The sequence below is a fragment of the Sinocyclocheilus grahami genome, unplaced genomic scaffold (assembly GCF_001515645.1).
Source record: "Sinocyclocheilus grahami isolate Dianchi unplaced genomic scaffold, SAMN03320097.WGS_v1.1 scaffold211.1, whole genome shotgun sequence".
In the NCBI taxonomy this organism is placed as follows: domain Eukaryota; kingdom Metazoa; phylum Chordata; class Actinopteri; order Cypriniformes; family Cyprinidae; genus Sinocyclocheilus; species Sinocyclocheilus grahami.
This window is the reverse complement of record NW_015505390.1, coordinates 27,765-36,411: the sequence shown is the minus strand read 5'-3', so window position 1 is coordinate 36,411 and position 8,647 is coordinate 27,765.

Sequence of the window (8,647 nt, the reverse complement as noted above, 5' to 3'; positions counted from 1 at the left end):
TTGAGTTTTGCAACTTGAAGAATGTTTTTATAGTACATTGACCTGTTATATGTCAAAAGATCAGGGGGAATTTGATTTCTCAGTTTACGACCCCTTTAAAGATTAACTTTTCATTCATAAAGTTCACATTAAACATATGTTTTAAAATGTCTCCTGGCAGAAAACAAAGACTTTTAAGATGAAATTGACATGAAATTACCATTATAATCAGTAGATGGCAGCAGAGGATCACTCATTGGCAGTTGCCATTTCAACTCCCTAGTTTTTTTCATGTCTTGCTTTTTGATTTATTATGAAATGATTTTTAGAACAAATTTGAGTTATTTTACTGTACTGAAGTATAACAAGTGTAGGAAGTCACAAAATCTCATGTCTTTTAAAAAATAAATAAATAAACCCAGACACCAACAGCCTAGAAGGGTTATTTTTTTAATACTTTTACTAGTTAACTACAAATTAAATAAGTTCTTTATTAATGGTATACAAATTAAATTATAATATTTTGAAACTGAGAAATGTGACCCGGACATACGTGAGACTCACTTTTTTATGCTCAGTCACAGAATATAAGGTGCATCACTTGAAATTTCACACCATTTAGAGGTCTCTTTTTTTTCTGGTAACTTTTTTTGGTTTGTACAATTTGGTTGGAGTGTTGAAGAGCATTGTAGGAGAAATGATTAGCTCCAAGGCTTCTTAATCTGGGATCCTATTTCAGTTTCTGCCACTCACTGGCTCTTTTTCTTCCATTGAGGAGAGAAAACTCTTCAGTGTAACAAATTCCACCTGCGTGCTTTTTAATCACCACACACACACTCCTTGATTGATTAGGCCTCGTGAGTCCTCCTCCGTGCATTTCCAGCACATTCGCTGTGTCTCCGACATTTCCTCTCCTTTCTCAACCATTCAGCGAATTCTCTGCATATCGTCGGCAGCCTCCTCAGCCTCTCTATCCTCCTCCTGTGCAAATTAGCTCCTCGCAGTCCCTCTCGTCTTCCCATAGCAGTCACCCTGATGACGGCGGCACCGTTAGCACCGCTCTAGGTTAGTTCCCCAGGCAGCGCGAGGAGATGGGTTAGGAGAGAGGAACGCCGGAATGGGAATTCTAATAGACGTTTCTGCGATTTATGGGAGTCTGTCCTGATATCCAAAGCATGTAGAAATCTCCCAACGGCATGCGGAGTGAGAAATTTACGACCCGAGTGTCACCCTAAAGCTGTCATCGTCGCCAGTAATTGCTCGGCTCTCATACTCATGTGGATTTTATACGGTGGGGAAAATTGGTTCCTGCACTTAAATGCTTCTCTGATTCAGTTGTTGCTGTGAGTCACACGCTGACAGAAGAGATGGAGTGAGAAAGAGATGGTTTATTAGTTTATTCTGATCACACGCTCGGCTGTCACACAAACACAGCACCTAGTGAGAAGCAAAAAGAGAAGTTGTGTTTTTGCCATTGAGTAAACAGAGGGGCGAAACTCCTTCCCTTCAGTTCCACTGTTCAGCGGCACATTCCATGAATACAGTACTCTTAGGTGTCCCGTGATTTCATAAGAGACACAGATCCCATTAGTTGTTGTTGTGAGAACTAGATATGTTAGATAATATATTATGCTGTTATATTATGCTTTTTTATATCAAAAGTACCTAGTTTTAAACATGTCAAATTTCTCAGGATAGGAATTTGAGTCTTTGAATCGAATGTTGTAAAATACTATTTTAATAATTTATTTATTTTATTTTGCACACTTTTTGTGTGCAAACCTGTTACTTGATTTGTTTAATTTTGTTTTGTTTTTGTTTTTATCTTGTCTTTTTTGTGTTAAGTGTTTATTGCTAGAAAATAATAAAATCACACAATTTTTATCAGATTTTAAACTAGAATTTAAACTAGATAGACATGTCCCAAATTTCTATAATTTTTTATAATTTCTAACAATGATGTACCATATGAATGTTTGGTGTAAAAAAGATTAAAATAAATTAAATTAATACTTTTATTTAGCAAGGATACGTTAAAGACATTTATAATGTTACAAATGATTTCGGGTTTTAAACCATTGCTGTTCTTTTGAACTTTCTATTCATCAAAGAATCTTGAAAAAATGTATCACCGTTTCCACAAAAATATTAGCTAAAATATGATAAAATATAAAAATATTTAAAATGTTTTCAAAATTGATAATGATAGGAATACTTTTTTATAATTAAGCACCAATAGTAATTGATAATAATTAAGCACCAAATCAGAATTAATTCTGAAGGATCGCGTGACACTGAAGTAACAGGTGCTGAAAATTCAGCTTTGACATCACAGGAATAAATTTGTACTTTATTTATAGAAATGGTTCATTGCATGTAAAACTCTCATCTGTCCCTCATCTTTTCATAATGACTTATTAAACATTACAGATCTACAATACAGAGTTAGTTAATCCATTAGATCCTTTGTGTCATCTGTCATGACACACTTCCCATCTTGTGTTGTTGACTGTGTTTCTTCAGAATGCTGAAATAGCTTTGGATGTTTGCGGCAGGTGACCTTCAGGTCAGGCGTTATCAGTCTAACTGTTAGAACATGAAGAAATTTAAACAGCTAAAGAGTGAGAGGGAAGTGAGGGATGAGAGTCTTACATAAGGAGGAGAGAAGACTAACGCTCACTGTATTGATTTACTGCCACACACAAGCAGGCAGAATATATTTCCCTCGGTTGCGCAGCCATAGCTAATGAAAATACAGGGAAATAAAATTAGAGAAGCGTATGGGTCATTGAGAGCAGAGATAGAGAGAGAGAGTCGAGCACAGAATGGTAGACACTCACATGCTGGGTTTTGACCTAAATATGATAATGTGAGTAAATGTGATATTGAAAACACAAATACTTTCTCAATCACTTAAAGCATTGAAGAAGTTTAGCAGAATTTCTGAGGTGCTATTTTCAAAGAAAGTGAATGGCGGACACTTTTAAGCTCCAGATACAACAAAAAAGCACCATAATAAGATTGTCAAGCTTTAGAAGACTTAGAATTAGGGCTGTCAATAAATTAAACACATTAAACTGACAGCCCTACTTGGAAAATAGCACACAAGCCATATGGACTACTTTTTAAGATACTTTTATGGCAGTGATTTTTTCACAACAATGTTTGATAACCCCATGACTCCAATTCTTTGTGATTTACTGGATAAGGATTAAGGATAAGAATTAAATTTTTTTTTTTTTTACTTATTTCTACCCCATAAAATATTTTAGAACTTGACATAACTAGAAAAATCTGTTTTCATTATTCAATATGCCCATGAAGTTTTCCAGGTCTAGAAAACTTATTTTTTATATTATATTTTTAATAAATTTTCCCCCACATATGTCTAGGTTTTTTTTTCAAGATTGTTGTTGTTGGGGGTTTCAAGAAAGAAAAAAAAGGGGGGGGGGGGCTTGATTATTGGTTGTTTTTGCTTATTTTAATGTACCTTTTTGTGCTCTTGATATTTTGCTCTTGAATATTTGGAATTTAACAAATTTATGGTGGTTATGTAATTTTTGGAGCTCAAAGTCAAATGTCTGTTGCTAATCCTAGGTTTAATCTTTTTGTCCATTGTTATTCTGAATCTTTCTTTCTTTCTTTCTTTCTTTCTTTCTTTCTTTCTTTCTTTCTTTCTTTCTTTCTTAATTTATGGTGGTTATGTAATTTTTGGAGCTCAAAGTCAAATGTCTGTTGCTAATCCTAGGTTTAATCTTTTTGTCCATTGTTATTCTGAATCTTTCTTTCTTTCTTTCTTTCTTTCTTTCTTTCTTTCCTTCTCAAAGTATTTTTTCTGTATAAATCAAGTTCAGCAATCCCTCAAACCTCACCAACAACAAACATAAAACAAATTTTAAAAAGTAACTATAATAAAAATAGATGGATAGATAGATCTAGGGTTTTCTTTCTTTTTTTCTTCCTTTCTCTTTCTTGCTTGCTTATTTCTTACTTTCACATATAAGTGCTTAAGCAACTGTGGTAAACTGTAGGGCAGTGAGCTGGTCAGTCTAGGCCACATACCACAAGACTAATGCATCACATGTATAAAAACTCAATGTATTTATACGCTGAAGGCTACAGTCCGAGGGGGAGAGCGAGAGAGAGGAACGAGGTTAATAGGACAGGGGCAATAGGACAGGCGAGGGGTTAGTGATTCCTGCCTCCATCTGTGTGTGAGTGTCTGAGAGAGGTAATGCTTGTATACCAGAGTACTCCACTGAAGCGTAACGCTGTGGAATGGGTAACCCATGACCCCGCAGACGTTTACAGCTACTATCTTAATGCACACTAACCAAATGCTTTGAGACACAAGTCTAAAGTCACTCGAATAGCAAGGGGAATTAGTTACACTCTTTTGAAGTTTCTTGGTTTGAACGTTTGTTGCCACTTCTGCAGAAAAACATCAAAGAAAAACTTCACCTTTAGCTTTTCAGTCTTGTAACACATATAAATAGGGTAAGGCAATATATATAATATTAATAATAATTATATATATATATATATATATATATTAGGGCTGTCATTTGATTAAAATGTGTAATCTAATTAATTACATGATGTGGCGATTAATTAAACGAATTAATCACTAATTAATCACATATCAAATTTGGCTCAGAAATTACCATCAAAAGATCATTTAAACCCATTATTGTGTTAAATGAGAAAAGCATCTAGCAGACTTTACAAAAAGTAGCTTTTGTTTTGTGAACTTTCCCTTTAATTCGTTTTTTTATTTATTAATATGGAATTAAGTAATGAAGTAAATGGCTTTCTTCATGAATGGGTCATTGAATAATTAAATCAAATGATTCGTTCCAAATTCCGATTCATTCATGAAACACCGCTGTGTTGCTCGGTGACACACAACAGTTCTGATGTGGATTTATAGGTAATATTTTTGTTGGCAAAATTGAACAAAACCCAATATTGTGTCTAAAATATAATACAATATTAATATTATTATATTGTGTTATTTTCATAATTAATTAGATTAATTAAAACACATTAAAATACATACACACACAAATACACACACACACACACATATATATATATGTGTGTGTGTATGTATATTTATACATATATTATGCTCTATTTAAAAAAAAAAAATTCCACTAATAACTTTGTGGAAATGTTAGGGATGTCCCGAGTCAGTCTCAAGGATTGAGATTGGGGCCGATCAAGCATATATTTTTTTAACTGATCAGTATCGGCTCTCCTCAGTCTGATCCTTATCTCACGTCATCTGTCATGCTGGTGTCGCGCAATAGGAGGCGGTATGCACCTTTAAGTGGGTTTCCCAACCGCCATAAGAAAAATAAGATGCTCAAATGTGCGTGTGACACGTGAAAAACAGTGAGGTCTGTTCTGGTGAGTCATATTCAGTGTATTTGATGTGCACTTATGTAATCATCATTCATTTATCGTTTACTTTTATCTGCCGTCAGATTATCTGGCATTCTGACACCGCAAGCTTCATGCTTTCTAACCATATCTCCACTATATGTTGCAATTATTCTGCTCATTGTACATATAAAATACAAGAAATTTATATCAGTAGTCCCATATTCATAATTGGGACCACACAGTCTGTTTAAAATGTCTACCTTTGTAGCATGTTTGCGTCTGCATACAGTGTGTGCATATATATACATAGAGAGAGAGTATGCATCTTGTAATATATATGCTTAAACTTTCATCATACATATATTTATTTTACTTTCTGCATAACTCTGTATACATTGGATTGATTTTAATTGCTTTATTGTACTTGAAATGTGCACCAAACATACATTCCTATAGGAATATACAAGCATCGGATCTAGACTCTGTATTGGCAGATACTCAATATTCAATGACTCGAATCGGATTGGGGGCACAAAAAACCTGATCGGGACATCTTTAGTAAATGTACCTGCATATATTTTTACTAAGTTATTTTAACATATAAAAATGCCATGTGACAAATTTATGGAGAATTGTAAAAAGGCTATAAAAGTATCTGGAACCTCACTGTAGAATAATGTATTAAAATTATTCCTTGATGTAGCTTTATTGTACTTGAAATGTGCACCAAACATACATTCCTATAGGAATATACAAGTATCGGATCTAGACTCTGTATTGGCAGATACTCAATATTCAATGACTCGAATCGGATTGGGGGCACAAAAAACCTGATCGGGACATCTTTAGTAAATGTACCTGCATATATTTTTACTAAGTTATTTTAACATATAAAAATGCCATGTGACAAATTTATGGAGAATTGTAAAAAGGCTATAAAAGTATCTGGAACCTCACTGTAGAATAATGTATTAAAATTATTCCTTGATGTAGTAAATATCAAGCAAAATTGTAATGAAATGTTTATGTTTGTCATTTAGGTAATTTGATTATTGTTGATCATCTGCCACTGTACGAGTGATTCTAAATCAAGAGTGACTCTGCTGTGGGTTTATAAAGTCCATTCATAGAGTTACTCTGGTCATAAATTGCTCTTTGAAACATTTTACAACTCTCCAGGGTTAAATTACCAATTGTCCTGGTAGATTTGTGTTTGTGAGTAGAAGAGAGATGAAACATCAGGAAAGGCCCTGGGAGAGCTAACACTGACTTACAACTTACACTAGTGGTCTCTGTGTGTGTGTGTGTGTGTGTATGTCTATGAACTGTGTACCATTTAATATTTTACTACAAAATAGCTCCACAGAGAACAGTGCACAGTGAGGCTTACAGACACAAAGAAAGAATGAATAATCTTACACACAGTAGTATATGCATTCAGAGGCCCAGAGCTCATTCAGACACACACAGTGTGCTTAAAGAATGAGGCTGCATCCCAGCTTTCATACTCGTTTAATTTAATAAACAGTACTATAAAGTATGCAAAATTTGGATTAGTGTGTTCCATTTTCTCAGCCCATTGAAAATAGTAGGTTATATCAAAGGCAACTGCAAGGAGGGCTGTAGTACATTCATATTTATCTCAATAACAGTTGCTTGGCTTATGCAGGAAGTACATTACCGTTCAAAAGTTTGGTGTCAGTATGTTTTTTTTAAATATAATTGTACTTTTATTCAGCCAAGACTTATTATATTGATCAAAAGTTACAGTTTAATATTTATAATGTTACAAAATATTTCTACCGTTTTTTCTTTTAACTTTCTATTCATCAAAGAATCCTGAAAATGTATCAGTTTCTACAAAAATATAAAACAGCAGATCAGTTTTCAACATTGATAATAATAAAAATAACATCAGTAGTTGTAGTAATAATAATAATAATAATAATAATAGCAAATGTTTATTGAGCACCAAATGAGCATAAAAGAGAACATTTAAATAGAAAACTGTTATTTTAAATTGTATTAATATTTCACAATATTATGGTTTTTGCAGTATTTTAGCCAAGTAAATGCAGCCTTGGTTAGGGTTGGGCGATGTCTACCAAATTGGCATCGGACGATGTCTACAGTGAAACATCGTGATGGACGATGACATCAGGGGGCGGGGCTTGCTAGCGGTAGACTATTACGTTACAGTACATGAAAGTTCACTTACCACGTGCACAGAGTAAGGAGAGATGACTGATAGGACAATGGCGAATGATTTGCAGATATTGAGCACCACTGACAAATATCGAATCTTGTAAAATGTGTGGTAGGTACTGCCGCTCCGTAGTATAGAGTCCATGTGATCGTGAATCTCGAAAGTGAAAGTAAAATGAGAGCACGCTTTCGAAAGCGGTTTCAATGCCCTGCATATTAATCACGATGCTGGCCCAACCCTAGCCTTGGTGAGCATAAGATACTTCTTTTAAAAACCCCAAACTTTTGAATTGAAGTGTACGTGATTTGAAATTTTGTCTTTACGAATGAGAGAACAGTTTTTTTACCTGCATTTCAGGTGTAAATTCTATAATCAAATAAATTACTTTTTAAATCTATAAAGAGTTTAAAGGTAGCGCATTTAGCTAAATGCTGATGATAGGACACACTTAAAAGTGAGTTGCTTTTAAAATATTCCTTTCATGTTCCCGTTTTACATGTTATAGTACATAGTTCAATTAATGGCACACGTCATCCGACGTCCCCTCCGGAATTTCACCTATAAACATATAGTTCGTCTTCGTGATGATGCCATGTACAGTTTTGGGTGTTTCATTTTTAATTTTATAAAAGCTTCAAGTGCACTTGCTAGCGGTAGACTATTACGTTACAGTACATGAAAGTTCACTTACCACGTGCACAGAGTAAGGAGAGATGACTGATAGGACAATGGCGAATGATTTGCAGATATTGAGCACCACTGACAAATATCGAATCTTGTAAAATGTGTGGTAGGTACTGCCGCTCCGTAGTATAGAGTCCATGTGATCGTGAATCTCGAAAGTGAAAGTAAAATGAGAGCACGCTTTCGAAAGCGGTTTCAATGCCCTGCATATTAGTAGCGGCTCCCTGATGCCTGCAATTTAGTGTAATTACCCAACGATAATTTGCGAGAGAAAGTATTGAAATATTTTTTTTTATCCTCCCATCTCATAGGCTATTTATTCCCTTTAGGGGTTCTGTAGTACACTTAATTTCCTTTCCTAGCACTGAATTGGGATGCGGCAGATTGCGG